At 44.2% G+C, this 18,813-nt stretch overlaps 3 non-coding genes across 3 annotated transcripts; all 3 read right to left on the bottom strand.

Annotated features, from left to right (window-relative positions):
• Positions 1 to 1,170: 1,170 nt before the first annotated feature.
• trnav-aac (transfer RNA valine (anticodon AAC)) lies at positions 1,171 to 1,243 on the bottom strand. The gene has a single exon. It is a non-coding gene; the product is annotated as a tRNA-Val (tRNA).
• Positions 1,244 to 2,115: 872 nt separating this feature from the next.
• Positions 2,116 to 2,188, bottom strand: trnav-cac (transfer RNA valine (anticodon CAC)). The gene has a single exon. It is a non-coding gene; the product is annotated as a tRNA-Val (tRNA).
• Positions 2,189 to 3,079: 891 nt separating this feature from the next.
• On the bottom strand, positions 3,080 to 3,153 carry trnav-cac (transfer RNA valine (anticodon CAC)). The gene has a single exon. It is a non-coding gene; the product is annotated as a tRNA-Val (tRNA).
• Positions 3,154 to 18,813: the final 15,660 nt, after the last annotated feature.

Raw genomic sequence — 18,813 nt, 5'->3', positions numbered from 1 at the left:
TAATATATATTAAAACGTTTTCATAACTCTAATGAGCCGCTTCAAAACCACACACACCCATGCATAAGAACCCATGAGCGCAAACACAAAATTCTTACCGTCGTTGTTCCAGATGATCTCCTCAGCGTTGGAAATGAACTCCTGTTGACTGGCTGAAAAATAATTTTACAGAACTTAAAACAGATGTTATAGCCTTATTTACAATACATGCACACAACACGCTCTGAGTCAATGAAAATAATCTGAAGACTTGCCTAAAAACTCGTTTAAATCGAATCGCTGATGTTGTTTCCGGACATTGTTGATCTTTAGTCTTAAATCGAAAGGTCAGTATGAGTCTGTCGAGCTGAAGACCAGACCTTCATACTTATACTGATGGCCACATGCCGGATCTGCTTGTAAGGCATTGTTCTGGTCTGGCCTTTGTGCCGCCCTGTTACCAATTAACATATCAAAACCAACCAATAAAATGACACTGCATCAAATTTCAAATAGAAACCAAGATGGAGACGATCTCTCTCCTCTCTACTCTAAACTTTTATTAGAACCTTTTGGTCTCTCAAAAAAACATTTTTAAGCATCAAGACCTATAGTCAACAACCACTAAGAATATTTCAGGCCTTTATAAGCACTAAAAAACAACCTGAGCCTAGAAAATAACTATAAAGATCTAAAATAACTAGCGCTTTTACAGTGATTTTTTTTTTTTTTTAATAGCGATGCTTTGTTTGGTATTAAACAAGTCACAAACTACTCAGAACAGCGTTTATCCCCGCAAAAGAGATATTTGGGTTTATTTTACAAAGCTTATAAATTATATAGGTTAAAAGTATTCTGAATGTTTTGATATCACACGCCATACCAACTGTTGTCTTCTACACCTTACGGTAGCAACAAATCTAACTACTGCTTTACTTTAACAATAATAATGACGGCGACCACGATGACAACAAGAACAACAACAACAAGAACAACAACAACAACATCATCATCATCATCATCATCAGATTTTAATTAAAAGTGGCTACACCAGCGTTTACAATTTCAACCTGTCGACGGACGGACGCTCTGAGTGCATCGATTGCGGGCACTCCAATGAAGAAAAGACACCCACCGCCTCCGGGGAACCACGAGGGCAAGCATGACGAAAAGGGCCAGCCCACAGTAGGCTGTTTCCGCCCGGTTTCGAACCGGGGACCTTTCGCGCGTTAGGCGAACGTGATAACCGCTACACTACGGAAACTGACACCGCTGCCTCTTGCTTCAAATGGTTACCGTTAAAGCCTGCTGGTAAAACGGGCTCAGGTGTTTCAGGTCGGCTAGGCTGTGAGATGGCGTCTGAAGTGCGGCGAAAGGATGCCATTTTCACTGACCTGTTTGGCATTGCTAAAGGGCACATCAGGACACTTCGGAAACTCTTTTAAAGGCAGGACGCCCTGCGCTCTGACAGTGCCTGCACTTAACCCAACAAGGTGATGCTGAATGGCTTGTTCAAACGTCTGGTGGTCTTCCTTCACCACCAGACTATCAGAGCTATTGTGCCTTCTACACCTTACGGTAGCAACAAATCTAACTACTGCTTTACTTTAACATTAATAATGACGGCGACTACGACGACAACAAGAATAACAACAACAACATCTTCATCATCAGATTTTAATTAAAAGTGGCTACACCAGCGTTTACAATTTCAACCTGTCGACGGACGGACGCTCTGAGTGCACCGATTTCGGGACACTTCGGAAACTCTTTCAAAGGCAGGACGACCTGCGCTCTGACAGTGCCTGCGTTTAGCCCTACAAGGTGATGCTGAATGGCTTGTTCAAACGGCTGGTGGTCTTCCGTCACCACCAGACTATCAGAGCTATACTGCGCCTTCAACTACATAAGAGTAACAGCAATGTCGCCGATCCTGCTACGGTCGTATTGTAACAGCAACAACATGTATCGATTTTAAAAGTGTCAGTTCCAGTGCCTCGCAAAGCTACCCTTCTGCGATTGTTTGTTCTCAAGGTCAGGATTTCTTGCCACTCCGAGGAAGAGAAAACGACGGCCGGCTTTGGGGCAGAGAGATGGCGACGGGTAACACGGCACTGGCACGCGTGCACCGCGGGTTGTTTCCGCCCGGTTTCGAACCAGGGACCTTTCGCGTGTGAGGCGAACGTGATAGCCACTACACTACGGAAACCGACCCGTCCTGGTGTTTCAAATGGCTCCCATCGAAGCCGGCTGGTAAAACGCGCACAGGGGTTTCCCGTGGGCCAGCCTGTGAGATAAAGGTTTCTATTTTCACTGACCTATTTTGCATTGCTAAAGGGCACATCAGGACACTTTGGAAACTCTTTCAAAGGAAGAACGCCCTGAGCTATGACGAGACTTACACTTACCCTAACAAGGTGATGCTCAATGGCTTGTTCAAACAGCTGCTGCTCGTCTTGTGCCACCATCAGACAATCACAAAGCTATTGTGCCTTCTACACCTTACGGTAGCAACAAATCTAACTACTGCTTTACTTTAACAATAATAATGACGGCGACCACGACGACAACAAGAAAAACAAAAGAACAACAACAACAACAAGAACAAGAACAAGAACATCATCATCATCATCATCATATTTTAATTAAAAGTGGCTACACCAGCGTTTACAATTTCAACCTGTCGACGGACGGACGCTCTGAGTGCACCGATTTCGGGACACTTAGGATACTCTATCAAAGGCAGGTCGCCCTGCGCTCTGACAGTGCCTGCACTCAGCCCAACAAGGTGATGCTGAATGGCTTGTTCAAACGGTTGGAGGTCTTCCGTCACCACCAGACTATCAGAGCTATACTGCGCCTTCGACTACATAAGAGTAACAGCAATGTCGCTGATCCTGCTACGGTCGTATTGTAACAGCTACAACATGTATCGATTTTAAAAGTGTGAGTTCCAGCGCCTCGCAAAGCTACCCTTCTGCGATCGTTTGTTCTCAAGGTCAGGATTTCTTGCCACTCCGAGGAAGAGAAAACGACGGCCGGCCTTGGGGCAGAGAGATGGCGACGGGTAACATGGCACTGGCACGCGTGCACCGCGGGTTGTTTCCGCCCGGTTTCGAACCGGGGACCTTTCGCGTGTGAGGCGAACGTGATAGCCACTACACTACGGAAAACGACCCGTCCTGGCGTTTCGAATGGCTCCCATCGAAGCAGGCTGATAAAACGCGCACAGGCGTTTCCCGTGGGCCAGCCTGTGAGATAAAGGTTTCTATTTTCACTGACCTATTTTGCATTGCTAAAGGGCACATCAGGACACTTTGGAAACTCTTTCAAAGGCAGGACGCCCTGCGCTCTGACAGTGCCTGCACTTAGCCCAACAAGGTGATGCTGAATGGCTTGTTCAAACGTCTGGTGGTCTTCCTTCACCACCAGACTATCAGAGCTATTGTGCCTTCTACACCTTACGGTAGCAACAAATCTAACTACTGCTTTACTTTAACAATAATAATGACGGCGACTACGACGACAACAAGAACAACAAGAACAACAACAACAACATCATCATCATCATCATCATCAGATTTTAATTAAAAGTGGCTACACCAGCGTTTACAATTTCAACCTGTCGACGGACGGACGCTCTGAGAGCACCGATTTCGGGCACTCCAATGAAGAAAAGCCACCCACCGCCTGCGGGGAACCACAAGGGCAAGCAGGACGAAAAGGGCCGGCCCAAAGCAGGCTGTTTCCGCCCGGTTTCGAAAAGGGGACCTTTCGCGCGTTAGGCGAATTTGATAACCGCTACACTACGGAAACTGACAACGCCGCCTCTTGCTTCAAACGGTTACCGTTGGAGCCTGCTGGTAAAACGGGCTCAGGCGTTTCAGGTCGGCTAGACTGTGAGATGGCGTCTGAAGTGCCGCGAAAGGATGCCATTTTCACAGACCTGTTTGGCATTGCTAAAGGGCACATCAGGACACTTCGGAAACTCTTTCAAAGGCAGGACGCCCTGCGCTCTGACAGTGCCTGCACTTAACCCAACAAGGTGATGCTGAATGGCTTGTTCAAACGGCTGGTGGTCTTCCGTCACCACCAGACTATGAGAGCTATACTGCGCCTTCAACTACATAAGAGTAGATAGTAGGGTTTTTTGGGCGCGGCCTATTTTGTTATGACGTATGCCCTAAGCTTATTAATATTCCTACGTCATAATTGGGGGGCGTGATTTTAGGTAGAGTTATTTCCTTAATTATTCCTACGTCATATCCGTCAGAAAGTGTGCACCCATAAAACCCTGAACAACAAGGCCACCCATAAATACCCCCACCCCTCTGAAGGCAACGCCCCGAAACTCTCCTCTCTATTTAAGAACTCGCGCTTCTATTAGGCAATACCTCTTTAATTCTCAGCTTCTGAAACATCCCGCTTCTTCATCATGTCCAGCGACATCAACATGAAACCCCGCAAGAAACAATCCCGGGCAAGGGTTCCTGTACTCACCAATTTGAAGATTGAACGCTCCTGGGTGTTGTTCTGGGGGGCTCGACGGGGTTACCGCTTTAAAAGGGATCCCAGCTATGTTGGAGTGGAGCTTCTTGCTTTGGGAGAGAAGGAGGGTACGTTGGAACCTTTTGAGACGGTAATTGAATACTCTTATGAGGACTGGTTGAAGGTGATGGCCTGGAGAGATCTGGGGCTTGTGGATAAGACTCTAGAAGGCTTGCAAGAGGGTCCAAGAGAATGCGAAATGGAGTCTCCGACTCAGGGTTTTGAAAGGTGTGAATGGGAAAGCTTGCAGAACTACGACAGACGACGTGTGGGGTTATGGAGGGGGGTCTGACGGCTCAGGGGCTACTCTCTTCTAAGAGGGCGGTGTGTCGTGACGTAGTGAAGAGATAGGATAAAAGGTGCAACAATTCATTCATGGTTTAAAATTAAAGAGAATGTCTTACCCGAAAGCTGCGGACGTCGACAGGCTCTACAGGCCTCTTCAAACCCGGGATCACCCCTGGTTCTATTCCCCAGATTTTGTATACACTCTGGAACCCTTTGACTGTGGTTACTCTCCAAGACCTCAGACCCCGGTCCCTCAGGACGAAACAACATGCGGTGCGATGGATGTCCAAATGAGTCTCGGGGATCCCCAGCCTCTGGAGCTCATGGAGGGCCTCGATTTTGCCGAACTGTCTACCGTCTGTGCGTCTCAGGAGGGGGTCAGTCCAATGGATGGAGAAACACCCCACAAACCACCAGGCGACCCAATGAGCATCGGACTGTCCCGGGGGCGTGATGAAGACGCAGGATTTTTGCCCGGGGTATGTGACCAAGTAAGCAGAGTGGTTAAAAGCACCCTGGTGTATATTCTGAGTGCTCTCATCGACCGAGCTCTGAAAGAAGTCTGTCGGGGGTGTGAAGTGAATCACCCCAGTCAGTTGAGACACAGTTGTTTGTTTGAACCAGACCGTTACTATTTCCTGTTCTATTTCAACGTGTTTTACAGAAGACTGAACAAACCGTGGCTGAAACCGGCACTAATCAAGGCGCTCTCTTACTCCCACATACATGTCACTGTGGGACAAGTCCAGAAAATCATAGATGAGATTTTGCTGGAGCTGAAAAAGGAGCCGTTTATAATAGAGAAACTTGGGCAGCTGCTCAATGACCTGGATGAGCCGAGTAGAAAAACCGCTGGCAAGCTAAAAGCTTATTTCTTCCGTAAAGAAGTTAAAGCTGGGGGCAGCGACGAAGAATTCGACATCTACGCCACTGATTCAGACTCTGACCTGAACTAAGGGACTTTGAACATGGGGAATGTTCTGGACTGCTTCTGCAACTGGTTCTGTCATCAACACTCTGCAGCTAACCTGAGAGCGCTATTACACCATGTGCTTGACAGAAAAGTAGCCAACGCGAGCCTTTTCTCTACAGATTTAACCATCGATGAGGATCAACTTTCAAACCTGGAAAAGTTAATGGCTGCTGTAACAAAGACCGGGGGGTACGAACACTGGGATGAAGCGCTCAAGGGGGCCAAGAATGATATTAGGCCATTTCATCAACATCTGTATGACCTTTTACTGAGCATGTTTAATACACCTCTATTTACTTTTAAAATAGGTCATATTGTTGTTTTATTTACATATGTAACTGAGGTGTGTGCCTACAAGATAAAGAAACAGGTATATTTGTTGATATAGATCAAGTAACCAATCATCTGATTTCTTTTTGTCTGGACCGTAGAAAAAATTGTTGTGTATGTTATACTTTTCTCAAATGTCTAAAAAGGGGTATCTGCTCTCCTGAAGTTGAATAAAAAACCTTGTATAAAAACTTTGCGCATAGTGTGGGTCTGTGTGGTTATTTGACAGAATGACTCGGCAAGCTCCCCAAATGCAGGAACTATACTACAACCCAGCCAAGATTGGGGGTTTGGCAGGTAAGAAGGGTTTTCAAAGAGGACTCGCTGAGGCCGGAGTGAAGGTTAATGATGTGGTTGTTTCAGAATGGTTACGGGAACAAGACGCCTATACCTTACATAAACCTCTCAGGATTAACTTTAAAAGAAACCGCGTATATGCAACTGACATAGATTCACAATGGCAAATGGATCTAGTCGATATGTCAAATTTATCAAAACATAACAATGGTCACAAATTGATGTTGATGTGTATCGATGTGTTATCAAAATATGCCTGGGCTCGCATTCTACATAATAAAACAGGTCGGGCGGTGACAAGGGCCTTTGAGGATATATTGTCCCAGGGTCGATGTCCTAAAAAACTGCAGACTGATAAAGGAAAAGAGTTTCTCAAGAGAGAATTTCAGAATCTACTGAAGAGACACAAAATACATCATTTCACCACCGGTAATGAGCTTAGGGCATCGGTATTGGAGAGGTTTAACCGCACCATAAAGACCAAAATGTGGAGATATTTTACAGCGGTCAACACGTTCAAGTATTTTGATAAAGTTCAGGATTTTATCGATGCTTACAACCAAGGGTATCACACCAGTATTAAAATGAAGCCTTTAGATGTTGATCAAAGTAATTCTTTTAAGGTCTATAAAAAATTATACGGACCATTTATTAAGAAGGGAAAAACTACTTATTAGTTCAACATCGGTGATGTGGTTCGCGTTTCAAAGCTAAGGAGTACTTTTGCCAAAGGTTATGAAGAAACATTTTCTGACGAATATTTTACAATTACCGAACAGTTGGCTAGAGACCCCCCCGTGTACCGGTTAAAAGACTATGACAGGGAGGATATAGAAGGAACGTTTTACGAAGCCAAGTTACAAAAAATTATTGTGGGTAAAGACAGTGTATACAGAGTTGAAAAGATATTAGCTGAAAAAACCCAGAACCGGAAAAAATATGTGTTGATGAAATGGCTTGGATGGCCTGAAAAGTTCAATAGTTGGGTCCCGGAACAACAGGTTTGCGATATTCAATCCTTATAACAACATGCCCGCGGGTGTGTTGGGGGCATTACTTTCGATTCTCAAGATGGAATCAGGAGGCTTCTACGTGACTCTACCCAGTAATGCCTCTCTCGATATATATCCTAAAAATGAAATATCCAGTTACACGGTACAATTTGGAAAATCTATAGATCTAAGGGGGTCGTGGGAAGTGGGGTTGGCGGAAATACAGTATCCTTACACTTGGGCTGTTTTACAAGATACGGATGCCACCTTTGCCATTTTTGATGATGTTAAAAAGAGTCAATGGACATTCACGATACAAGGAGGTTATTATGACAATGTGGATAAAATATTAGATGAGATGCATAAACAGTTCTCAGAAGGCACCCCCAACATCAAGCTATATTACAACCCTATTAAAAACAGAGTGTACAAGGTGTCAAAACCAGGTATTAGCATTCAAACCAGCGGCCAACTGGGGCGTATATTTGGGTTCTATTCTGACACAGAGAGCAGGTTCTCAGAAGTGGTGGGGCGGCTTTTACACTCTTTATGTGTATACGGATATCATAACCCACCAGAGGGTCGGGGATAGTTATGTCCCCCTTTTGAGAAATGTACTTATTAAAGGTAAAAGCAATGACATGGTCACAATTACTTATGACAAACCACACTACGTACCAGTCTCAAAGACCCACTTTGACAACATCACGATCGAAGTATAATCGGATCAGAATATCAACGTACCCTTCCGCTTCGGTAAAGTTAATGTCAAACTACATTTTCGACCCCTGAAACAGTGTGTACATTATTAAAATGGCTACCTCGAGGGGTTATGTAGATCCTAGCGCCTATGTGGATTATTACAAGATGCAAGATGGAACGGCTTGCCCGGTATTGTAGGAGCCCCCACAATGTATGGCGCCGGTCGAGGAGGACTCTTTCGTGGTCTCTTTAGAATGGCCATACCCCTGCTTAAGAGAGGCTTTGCTATAGCCAGACCCCACTTGAAATCAGCGGCTAAAAATATTGTTAGTGACGTGTTCACCAATGTTATGAACCGGGCAGCTAGCCATGAGCATCAGGAGGGTTCGGGTCTCATGGTAATGGCGAGGAGGGGGGGTAAAAGAAGAAACAGCATGTGTCCACCAGGGGGCGACAAAGATCCGTGGCTAACAAAAAACGAAGAATCTCTCATTCTCCAACATATCGTGGAAACACTCGGAGAAGGAAGCAGCACAAGAAAAAACCTGCATAAAGAAAGTATCAAAGAAAGAAAAATAGAGCCTCAGGATACATCTTTTAAACATGTCTTTTGTCCACAGTCTATCGGAAGAATGCGTCAAATCAGAACTGGATCTGTTTACAGTTCCATACACTCAAACGAGTATAGATAAGAGCATATATGTAGAGATTCCCCCTCTTTCTGCAATTTCAGACACGGCCCCTCTGGAGTTTTTTATAGCTGGCAATGGCGAGGATTATATTGATTTGAATAACACATTTATTTTAATGAACTGTAAAGTGACTGATGAGGATGGCGATGCAATCGAGAAGACGACCAACGATGGGGTCATCAATTACCCGGTGGCCACCATGTTTTCACAGGTGGATGTGACCCTGGGAGATCGGCTCATTAGTCAAAGCAGCAATACTTACCCCTATAGAGCCATGATGGAGTGTATACTTAATTATAGTGAGGAGACCCTAAGCAAACAGTTCAGCCCCGGCCTTTTCTTCAAAGACATTCCGGAAGCTATGGACGACAAGGATCCAGAGGGACTCAATAAGGGTTTGCAAAAAAGAACGGCCTTTTCAACAGAAGGGAGGACCTTTGAGCTAATGGGGCATATCCATGCAGACATATTTTTCCAAGAAAAACTCATGCTCAACGGGGTAGACATTAAAATTAAAATGATCCGTAGTAAAAGTGCTTTTTGTCTGATGACCCCTGATACTGAAAAATATAAACTGACCATATTATCGGCCTCGCTGTTTGTGAAAAAAGTGTCCGTCTCCCCGGCGGTTAAACTAGGACACGCGCAGGCGTTAATGACGGCAAACGCCAAGTACCCGATTGAAAGAGTCTATATGAAAGTCCACAGTATCCCCGCAGGGACACGGGTGATGAACCAGGAAAATCTGTTTCTAGGACAGCTCCCAAAACAGGTTATTATAGGTCTCGAAGATAATGATGCATTTACCGGGGTTTACAACAAGAACCCCTTTAACTTTAAACATTATAACGCGGAATTTATAGCGTTGTACGTCGATGGTGTGCAGGTTCCATCCAGACCTTTTCAACCTGACTTTGAAATCGGCAATGCGGTTCGTGAATATGACAGTCTAGTACTGGCTACGGGTCGCCATCTCAAGGATCAAACTCTGCTGATCGATCGCCGGGAATACTGCAGCGGTTACACCCTGTACGGTTTCAACCTGACCCCTGACGAAGAGTGTGGACAACATTTTTCACTGATGAAGACGGGCAATATGCGTTTGGAGATGCGTTTCAAGCAGCCTCTACCACGCACTGTAAATATGGTCGTGTATGCAGTGTTTGACAACATTATTGAGGTGAATCAGAGGAGAAACGTTATGTATGATTATTATTAAAATGAACACCAGAGAGCTCAACCACATCATGAATGCCCTGGCCGGCTCACGGAAACTGTTTCAAGGAGTCTACGCCTGCGATCAGCTGCCTAAATTTAAGATCAAGAATTTACCTGCAATGTACATAATCAACACACACCCTAAAAATATGCCCGGAGAACATTGGCTGGCTATTTATCTAAGGGAGGACCACCGTGGTGAATTTTTTGATTCCTATGCAAACCCCCCGGATTTCAGACCTTTCCCTCGGAAGATCAATAACTTTCTGCTCAACAACTGTCAAGAAACCATTTACAGCGGTCGTCAAGTACAAAGTCTTCAGACCTTCACTTGTGGTCAACACTGTGTGTTTTTCTTATATCATAGATCTAAAGGAAGGTCATACCCCGATATTATGGCCTTGTACAGTGAGGATTTAGGCCAAAATGATAAAAAAGTGGCAGAGTTTGTCAGGACACTGTGGACCCCCCCTTATAACACAATGACTTACGACCCTAGCCAGCCGTGTATACAGATGGGGTGTTCTTGTGAGGATTTTAAAAGATGTCATGCGTGTTAAGGTGAAAAAATAATGAAAACAGCCTTTGAATCATTAGTTTTGTTTTTATTCAACACAATTCTTATACAAAGCAGGGGTTATGGTATAAATAAATGTACAACATTTGAAAAAAAAAAAATAAAAAAAAAAAAATGTTTGTCGAGACATTATTTACAGGGGAGACAAATAAAAACATGAGATTAATAAGCTTCCCAACGATGGATAGATCCTGAGGATGGTCGCTCAGCACGGTCAGAGTAATGAGATATCGGAGTCAGATCAGGCTCCACCTCTTTACACAGACGGATTTTTTGTCGCGTTTCCTGGTTAGGAACTGTTGATTGGGGCATGTTCAGACAGGCCATCGCCTGTAGGAAAGCATTCCAGCCTACAGGTCGGCGACTATCGGGTACCTTATTAGTGCTAGTGACACTCTTCAACAAATCAAACATGTGTGAACCTTTGATCAGTTGTCCTTTAAAAACAAATTCACCCTGTTCATTCCAAGCCGTTACCCGCGGTTTCTGAACCATTTTGTGCAGGATATATTCTGCATGTCTTTTGCTTCTGGCCGGCATGTTTCTCAAAACATCCGTTACAACATCTCCCTCTGAACTCTCAACAGGTTCGGTCACCGCAACATCTTTATCAACCGTACCCCCCGCATCAGCCCCAGAACCATTTTCTTGAGAGGCCATGGTTAAAGTTAAAATGTTTTGATCTTTTTCACCCTGTCTAACCAGACGGAGGTAGCGCTGTAACGTGTTGGTATACAACTGGGCTTTGGAATACTGATTTAAATCGGCCCTGGCCTGTATAGCTTTCATTTCAGAGTCCAGGTTGTTTTCGGCCATTTGTCTAATGGGCTCTGGCCCGACAACATTTTTTCTCAGTTTCTCAAGCTGCTCCTGAGGGATCAAAAACATTTTCTGAGCATATTCCATTATTAACCCACTCTGGAAGCTAGAAGACTGGTTAGGAAAGGCACGGCTATGCTCAACAGCGGTCCTATAAAACCCCCGGTTTGATTAATCTTCTTTCTTTTTCTTTTAATAGAATACTTCTTATTAGCGATGATCTTGATAACCGCTTTTTGTTTTTTGAGTTTAGAATGTTGAGAAGGGGTTAGGGGTATATTACCGCGTAAGATGTTAAAAGCTATTTCACACAGGGTCTCGATCAAATCCGAGGGGGCCCCTGCCAGCACAGCTTTCCTATGGCGCGGGCTCCTCTCAAATAACATTTGCAAAAGCGGCAGATTTCTTTTAATCCGAACAGACATTCTTATTTATTTCCTTTTCTTTAGCACATACACTGCCGGCCAATCGGGCGGGCACAAACCTGTTCTGAGGCGAAAGTCTTCTGGGGTTTGTGCTTTTAAGTCCGCAATCAAGTACCCGTAGGGTTTTTTGGTGGCATCCTCAAATGCCTCCAAAGAGAACTTGGTCTGGTTAGGGTACATTTGACGAGCCAAGACGGTGACCTGTAGTTTATCTCTGGGGTTTTTAAAAATAATTATATCATTGGCATATAAATTAATAGTGCGGCTTTTTTTACCTTGAAAAAATAGATTTTGAACTAAATAAATAATACTTAAATTCCTATGATGAGTGTACTTTGTGAAAGCTTTTTCCACTTCACTGTTGTCACCGGCCTGCTCCATCAGGTCATCAAGGATCACTAGGTTAGTTTGACCGGGCTGGAACAAGTCATCACCACACAACGAGGCGGGGAGACCTTGCACAAATTTCAGATTATTTTTTTTCGAAGCCAAATCATCGTAGAGAGGTTGCCAGCAAGAGTAACACCACACTATGTTGTCAAGAGCTTGGGACACGGTTGCGTCCACATCTTCTATGATGTTCTTTATAAGATAGCTCTGCCCCGAATTGGAGGGACCGGCTATAATACAGGAGAAAGGGTGTTGAAGTCTGTTATCAAAACCACCGCTAATATCCATAAGGCAGAGTGGTATAATCAGTCTTCAACACTCTTTTATTGTACACCACTCTGAACCGTTTGTTTAGTGATCTATTTTCCAACGTGTACCCCTTTTTATTGCGATAGATCTGATTTCCGGCTGTAATAATCTCACGAGGAGGCGCGTCTTTCTCGTTACATAACTTTCTACCAGGGTCGTCAGAGACTTGATGTTAATGAGCTTGTTGTTACAATGGTTCAGAGTGAAACCCTTAACTTTCATACAGGTCTTACCCGCAGCCGTTCTGTATGCGTAAGTCTTAGGACCCCCTGAAACAAACTCCACTATGTGGTCCTGAGGATCTAGTTCGCTCGTTAACTCCCCAAGGTAGTCCCCGAGGGGAGGGACCCAATCCCCTGGCCTGGTGACAAAGATTACAGAGTCAGTATCATGATAGAGCGTGCGTTCCTGCAACTGATCCATTAAGTTGTACAGTTCAAGCCGGGCGTAAGCCGTGGTAAAAACCGCTATGAAAACATTAACGTTCCCCTGTTTGGTGGGGAAATCTTTAGGGGCCCTCCACTGGACCTGTGCCACGTGGTCATTTAAGAATTGAAAGTGTGATACTGCATGTTGTTTGGAAAACATAAATTCTATGAACAGTTCAGGGGTTTTAATCAAGGTTGTGTTTAGACGGTAATTTCTTTCCCCAAACTTACCCCACAGACTGTTTAAAATCAGTTTGGACATTTGTCTCTTGGCGGGGTTTACAGTTATGTTCCCCGGCTCTAGACGGATCCCTTCCTTTTCAAAATATTGCTGAACGTATCGCTCTTTGGCCGCGGAGTCAACACACCATGAGGGATAGCCCGATGCCTCCTGTTTCCCTTTCAGATGGGTCATAATGTAATCAGCAAAAAGAGTATCAGTTTTTTCAGAAAAATGCCAAACCTCATACACCTTACCGACTCTGTAACCTTTCTCCACCGCCTTGTCAAGCTCAATGCTACACCAGACACCCGTCAGCGCTCTCTCTTCATCACTGTGCAGACAAGAGGTAGTTTGATTTTCAGTTTCCACACACGTTCTACAAAGTGGGAACATCAATTTTCCCGAACACCTGTAAGGCAACACGGGTAAGAACAGCTCGCGAGGAGGGTACATGGTGACTTTGATCAAACGAAAGTAATGTCCGATTTCGAGAAAGTCACGATAAACAATGGTTGGACGCCCCACCGGGTACATTTTGGTCTTGTTGACATAAGGGTACAGACTGGTGAAATCATAGTAATCTACTCTCTCACCCTCCTTTACCTCATAATGTAAACAGAGGGCATTGGTACAACCCCCAAATAACGCATCCCGGGGCTCTAGACATTCAGGAAAGTCCAAGGTTTCCATAAACCGTTATACCCCCGCATCCTGTTGCTTCAGGGTCGTCCACTCGTGTTCCCAAATCACCAGCATGTTCAAACCATAGGTGTTTTTTAAAGTTTCAATTCGTTTCTGGAAATCATAGTACATATCACCGCAGAGTTTTAGTGTTACGGGGTTAAAGGTGTTTGGGTCGAAGCACTGAGGACAGCCATGGTAAATACAACCGGCAAACTCATAAGCGGTACGCCGCCCGGACACGTCGCTAAAACCGTCTAAGTAGTAAGGCCCCATTTTTACTTCCCCTTGATTTAAAGCATGTCTGATGAAGATGTTATCCCGGGCACTCAGGTATTCCACCCACTGTATGGAGACAGTCGAAAAGTTCTTTTGTCTAGCACGATAGTTGTCAGAAGTGGTGACCGCTATAGTGTTTTTCTGCAAGAAATTGGACCGATACATTTTCATGCAGAGAGACGCTATGGTCACACTTTGCAAAGGGTTGAGACCCGATGTGTTGATAACCTCGGCGCAGAAACGCACACAGGCTTCTTTAAGGATCACCACATCATTTTTACAATAAGCGGCCATCTCTTCTCGGAAATCAAAAACACCTCCCTTAACCGTATTGTACCATTTAAAGAATTCCTCCCTCTCATGAGACATCATAGTATCAACCCCATAATAAGAGGCGGGCGGGTAGGACCCTTGATAATTTTGAGTGTCCTTAGTATTAAAAAAATGGCAGAACCAACCTTTCTTCTGAGCCTCAAAACCCAGAGCCTTAGGCAAAGCGCTCAATTTCATGGGGAGGAAATTTAACAAGTCTATGTAACGTTAGTTGAAAGCTTCGTCGGTGAAACACATGATCTTGCTACCCTGAGCTATTATTTTTGGGGTCACCCCATTTTCCACCAGATACTTCATCAAAATGTAAGAATCATAACCCTTAGCATTGTGGGCAATAAATGTGTAATTGAGGTATTTTGGACCTCGATACCGCGTAAAGAAATCCCTGACACAACTCTCACCGCTAGCTGACCACTCACGATCCAACATGTCAATACAGTGTATATAATTAGCAACGTGGACCCCGTTTTCTTGCCGGCATTCAAAATCAAAAAAGACATACCAGTTGTGCGGCGGCTCCTTTTTAACCGGCTGAATAAAGCACTGGTGTTCGGACCCCGGGGTTAAATCAGCATTACAGATCCTGCATCTCGGCTCCAGACATTTGTGTGGTTTAACCTCATGAAAACGGTACTGGAGGCAACACTGCGGGCAACATTTAGTTTGATCACAATAACTCCATTTTTTAACCCCTCTCAGCAGCGGCCCTCTGTACCTTATGTTCGGAAAAACAGAACGCTGAGAGACAAATCCTTAAGCAATCTTTACATCGGATGGTAGGGGCCAAACCCTTACGACATTGCGGATTGAAACAGACATTACAGTAACCGTCACATCGGTGCTTAAGCTTATCATTGAAGGCCTTATAACACCAATGACAAACATACGAACAACCCAAAAAAGCCGTCAAACTCTTTATTCCAAAGTAATGACTATCACTTAGGAAGAGAAACAGTGTCTGTGTATGGGTTTCAGGATGTGTCTGAAATTTCACAAATACTTCCTTTACCTCACAACGGTACCACACAACAATTTTTAAAGACAACAACTCCTCAAACTTGGTGATGTCTGAAAAGGCAACCATCTGTTGAGAGTTTAAGCCGGCCCTCTGATGAAGCATTAAAGCCTCTTGCAGAGCTTGGGGTTCAGGCATGTCGGGGGTGAGTAGTTTTATTAAACTGTAAGCAAAACAGAGCTTATTGTCCCCACTGGATCTCACCACTAATTGCCTGAGCTTGGTCCTAATTATGTCGTTCTTCAAGCATTTCGACAGTCTTCTAAGCGCCCCACCCTCAGGGTTACGAACCACATTCATTACCAGAGACAGACTTTCATCAGCTAAGATGGCTGCGTTACTTTGCAATAACGCTTCGATTTTAGCCAGACATCTAAATTATCTCCACTCAGCATTACAGATAGGTTGCTAAACAAATCATCCCCTCTGAGTTCTAACTGTACAACATCTCGAGGTCTGACCCTTTCAGCAACCTGTTCAAGCATTTTCTGCAAGGCCTCGTGTATGTTGACAAATATTTCTGCATAATTGTCACAATTTAAAAGTTCTGCAAAATTAAAACGCTGAATCATTTCAAAATTGTTATAGGCCGGTCTATCTATAATCACGGGATCACTGGTACTTTTGGACACATCATCATTTTGAACAAAGCCTTCACCCCCTACATTCTCACAGAGCATGTCCTCCACAGCCTTATCAGTCTCAGAACCCTCCACATTCCGAACACCCCCACTGCTGACATCTACAAAACCCCCTTTTTGAGGAGGCTCATTTAAAGCCTGTAAAAGTCCTTCAAAGATATCCAACCGGTTAATGTCAAGACCCTCCTCTATAGTGATGGCTGCTTCTGCCGCCATCCTGTGTTCTAATTGTCTCAAATCATTTATAATAGGGGCAGAATTTGGTCGGGGTAGCTCCTCCAAAGCCTCCACCATTTCAAACAAATCGGGGTGAACTAGGGGGTGAACCTCTATAAGCGCTACCGGTGGGAGGTGGTTATTTAGATCATTGACCATCTGTAACAGGTCGGGGTTCACCGGTAAGTCTGTTAATTCACATTCTATCGGTGGTAATTGGGGGTTATTTAAATCATTTATCATTTGTAATAGTTCCAGGTTCATTGGGACATCAGAGGAGTTCACAACAGGGCCGGGGATGTTCTCTCGGGAAGGTCTTTTTGGGGCCCTAGCTTGTTCATAATCCTTTAGTTTGTGAGTTCTTTTACCAAGTCAGGACATTTTTTAATTTATTTTTTATTTTTCCAACAACCCACAATAGTAAGGCGTTTTGTGTCTATTAAAACATTAAATACGGTACAATTCGTTAGTAAGGGTATTAACAAGGATGTTTTGGCTCTCTATCACCAGGTTTTGCCCCACTAACACAAGTCTTTGATTTTGTAACAAAGTATGTAGCAACTCATGCCGACCTTCAGGATGTAGCTCCGGGGGCTGGTGGCCTGGCTCAGCTTCAAAGGATGGTCGCTCCGGTAAATCTCGGTCGAAGGAGGCAGGGAGCGAGCGTATACTCATGGACGGAGACCAAGAAGGCCTTTGCGGTGACACCCTGGCCAAGCGCGGGGTACTGTTCCGCGTTTCTGTAGCCAAGAAACGGGTCTGGGGGGACGATGTTGAAACCAGGCCGTCGTTGGGTGGTGTGTCAGCCCTGACTGACGGCGACCCCTGAGGTTGTTGGATGCCTGTATTTGTTCCGCCCGACAATGCGGCGGGCTGAATCTGGGGTGTTGAATTACTCCCAGAAGGCTGTGGCCTGAGTAGATGTTGGGGGGTCTCCAAGACCACCGTGGGGGATCCTCTCGGTGATCTCACCGGGGAAGATGTTTGATCCCACTTAGACGGGGTAATTGTCCTCAATAGCTCATTCACAGAATGACTATCCCAAGAGTCTTGGGAAGAATAAAAATATACATTACATTTACATCTTTAAACGGTGACAGAAATCAAACTTAAAACAACATGTCCAGGACATTCAAAACCTTTAGCTTTTTTAGACCTTTGAAAATAGCCTTAGACATTCACTACAACGCCTTATTATTTACAGACAATATATTTATTAGGACTTGATAATAAATGTAAAACAGAGAAGCCGCTGTAAATAAACTGTTTCTTAAATGTTTCTTTAAAAACTGTAATATTGTTAATAAAACACACACACACACAACAACATTTCATTTTTAATCGAACCTTCCAAGTGTAAACGCTTCCTGATCCCGGGACTTCCTGTTTCACAAACGTTTTCACGATCTGTTTAAATATTAAATACAATGAACACCTTCAAGCCTTTTCCTACAACCACTTTAAAACAGAAGTATAATAGCGGGATATAAGCCAAACAACTTACTAAACCCTTTCGGACGGCTTTACTTCCTAACCAGACGGTACAGCAATCGGTCATTTCTAAACACGTTCCCCAGAAACAAGCCTAGACCTGTCCGGACTTCTAAAGATCTTTCCCAGAACCCCCCGCCCTACAGGAAACGGTCACCCATCGCTTAAATATTAGCCCTCAACGGGCAAAAAAGCCCTTTTAAAAACATTAAAGTTTGAAAGATCTTACTTACCTCCACAGAATAATCGTTTCTTATGTTTTTCGGCTGGTTTAGCTTTTTGCACCGCTGTGAAGGTAAGAGACATGTTTAACCTTTAACCACACCGCTTTATAAAAAGCTTTAACCTCTTACAGGCTGCAGATATATACTCACAGCTATCAGATACCGGGGCTGACGGCCTTTCAGATTCTTGAAAGGTTACGGTTCTCGAAGGTAAAACGAAACAAGCCCTCGATGTGGAAGGCCTTTCGTTGTCTCGAACCACGTTTCTTAATACTGTTAGACAGGATAATTTTTTTAAATTAACAAAACTGGACTCAAACATCTTACAGAAACGTTATACAAACAAACAGGGGTTTAGTTCTTACCCGGTCGGCAGACAGCCTGTCTAGGGACAACCACTTCTCTTGGTCGATCCTCGGAGACATTAATCACAGGCCTTTCGATAGTTTCTGTGTAATTAAAGAGACCGGCATTAATATATATTAAAACGTTTTCATAACTCTAATGAGCCGCTTCAAAACCACACACACCCATGCATAAGAACCCATGAGCGCAAACACAAAAATCTTACCGTCGTTGTTCCAGATGATCTCCTCAGCGTTGGGAATTAACTCCTGTTGACTGGCTGAAAAATAATTTTACAGAACTTAAAACAGATGTTATAGCCTTATTTACAATACATGCACACAACACGCTCTGAGTCAATGAAAATAATCTGAAGACTTGCCTAAAAACTCGTTTAA

Source organism: Amia ocellicauda, unplaced genomic scaffold (assembly GCF_036373705.1).
Source record: "Amia ocellicauda isolate fAmiCal2 unplaced genomic scaffold, fAmiCal2.hap1 HAP1_SCAFFOLD_101, whole genome shotgun sequence".
Classification (NCBI taxonomy): domain Eukaryota; kingdom Metazoa; phylum Chordata; class Actinopteri; order Amiiformes; family Amiidae; genus Amia; species Amia ocellicauda.
This window is presented reverse-complemented; position numbering and strand designations above follow the sequence as displayed.